The following is a 2,822-nucleotide window of genomic DNA, read 5'->3' as shown; positions in this document are numbered from 1 at the left end:
CGACGCCACGATAGGAGTGAGCCAATGAAACGGTGCCAAAAGTATGTCCTCAGAGAGCGCGCTGTCTTCGGAGGTCTGCTACCACCGGGGCCACAGCCGACGCCACGATCCGAGTGAGCCAATGAAACGGTGCCAAAAGTATGTCGTCAGAAAGCGCGCTGTCTTCGGATGTCTGCTATCACCGGGGCCACAGCCGACGCCACGATCCGAGTGAGCCAATGAAACGGTGCCAAAAGTATGTCGCAAGAAAGCGCGCTGTCTTCGGAGGTCTGCTATCACCGGGGCCACAGCCGACGCCACGATAGGAGTGAGCCAATGAAACGGTGCCAAAAGTATGTCCTCAGAGAGCGCGCTGTCTTCGGAGGTCTGCTACCACCGGGGCCACAGCCGACGCCACGATCCGAGTGAGCCAATGAAACGGTGCCAAAAGTATGTCGTCAGAAAGCGCGCTGTCTTCGGATGTCTGCTATCACCGGGGCCACAGCCGACGCCACGATCCGAGTGAGCCAATGAAACGGTGCCAAAAGTATGTCGTCAGAAAGCGCGCTGTCTTCGGAGGTCTGCTATCACCGGGGCCACAGCCGACGCCACGATAGGAGTGAGCCAATGAAACGGTGCCAAAAGTATGTCCTCAGAGAGCGCGCTGTCTTCGGAGGTCTGCTACCACCGGGGCCACAGCCGACGCCACGATCCGAGTGAGCCAATTAAACGGTGCCAAAAGTATGTCGTCAGAAAGCGCGCTGTCTTCGGATGTCTGCTATCACCGGGGCCACAGCCGACGCCACGATCCGAGTGAGCCAATGAAACGGTGCCAAAAGTATGTCGTCAGAAAGCGCGCTGTCTTCGGAGGTCTGCTATCACCGGGGCCACAGCCGACGCCACGATAGGAGTGAGCCAATGAAACGGTGCCAAAAGTATGTCCTCAGAGAGCGCGCTGTCTTCGGAGGTCTGCTACCACCGGGGCCACAGCCGACGCCACGATTCGAGTGAGCCAATGAAACGGTGCCAAAAGTATGTCGTCATAAAGCGCGCTGTCTTCGGATGTCTGCTATCACCGGGGCCACAGCCGACGCCACGATCCGAGTGAGCCAATGAAACGGTGCCAAAAGTATGTCGCAAGAAAGCGCGCTGTCTTCGGAGGTCTGCTATCACTGGGGCCACAGCCGACGCCACGATCCGAGTGAGCCAATGAAACGGTGCCAAAAGTATGTCGTCAGAAAGCGCGCTGTCTTCGGAGGTCTGCTATCACCGGGGCCACAGCCGACGCCACGATAGGAGTGAGCCAATGAAACGGTGCCAAAAGTATGTCCTCAGAGAGCGCGCTGTCTTCGGAGGTCTGCTACCACCGGGGCCACAGCCGACGCCACGATCCGAGTGAGCCAATAAAACGGTGCCAAAAGTATGTCGTCAGAAAGCGCGCTGTCTTCGGAGGTCTGCTATCACCGGGGCCACAGCCGACGCCACGATCCGAGTGAGCCAATGAAAAGGGTGCCAAAAGTATGTCGTCAGAAAGCGCGCTGTCTTCGGAGGTCTGCTATCACCGGGGCCACAGCCGACGCCACGATCCGATTGAGCCAATGAAACGGTGACAAAAGTGCGTCCTCAGAGAGCGCGCTGTCTTCGGAGGTCTGCTATCACCGGGGCCACAGCCGACGCCACGATCCGAGTGAGCCAATGAAACGGTGCCAAAAGTGCGTCCTCAGAGAGCGCGCCGTTTTCGGAGGTCTGCTATCACCGGGGCCGGAGCCGACGCCACGATCCGAGTGAGCCAATGAAACGGTGCCAAAAGTGCATCCTCACTGCAGAGAGCGCGCCGTCTTCGGAGGTCTGCTATCACCGGGGCCACAGCCGACGCCACGATCCGAGTGAGCCAATGAAATGGTGCCAAAAGTGTGTCGTCAGAGAGCGCGCTGTTTTCGGAGGTCTGCTATCACCGGGGCCACAGCCGACGCCACGATCTGAGTGAGCCAATGAAACGGTGCCAAAAGTGCGTCATCAGAGAGCGCGCTGTCTTCGGAGGTCTGTTATCACCGGGGCCACAGCCGACGCCACTATCCGAGTGAGCCAATGAAATGGTGTCAAAAGTGCGTCCTCAGAGATCGCGCTGTCTTCGGAGGTCTGCTATCACCGGGGCCACAGCCGACGCCACTATCCGAGTGAGCCAATGAAATGGTGTCAAAAGTGCGTCCTCAGAGATCGCGCTGTCTTCGGAGGTCTGCTATCACCGGAGCCACAGCCGACGCCACAATCCGAGTGAGCCAATGAAACGGTGCCAAAAGTGCGTCCGCAGAGAGCGCGCCGTTTTCGGAGGTCTGCTATCGCCGGGGCCACAGCCGACGCCACAATCCGAGTGAGCCAATGAAACGGTGCCAAAAGTGTGTCCTCAGAGAGCGCGCTGTCTTTGCAGGTTCGCTATCACGTTTACGTGTTTACTCAGGCGAATTAGAGCCAATGAATATAATAATAATAATATTAATAAACATTTATTTCTGCATCACATTTATGATAAAAGGAGGCCGAGAAAAAAGCTGCCTAAATGCAGCTTTTTTTCTCGGCCCTCTCCCTACAATTAGCACCAGTGGCAACTCATAAAGAACAGAAAGTAAAAAAAAAAAAGAAAAAGAAAGATACAAGCTGAGTCAAATAAATCAGCGAAATGAATCATGGAGGATGACAAAGTGAATTAAGAGGAATCAAAGGGAATTAAGTAAATCATGTGTCTCTCTTTAATGCATCGGCACTTTGGTTTTCGCCTTCAAGTCGTCATAGAACATAAGATACCCTATGAATATTTTTGGTTATTGCAGTCCGCCATTGTTCGG

Source organism: Ixodes scapularis, unplaced genomic scaffold (assembly GCF_016920785.2).
Source record: "Ixodes scapularis isolate PalLabHiFi unplaced genomic scaffold, ASM1692078v2 PGA_scaffold3__209_contigs__length_174095766, whole genome shotgun sequence".
Lineage (NCBI taxonomy): Eukaryota > Metazoa > Arthropoda > Arachnida > Ixodida > Ixodidae > Ixodes > Ixodes scapularis.
This window is presented reverse-complemented; position numbering follows the sequence as displayed.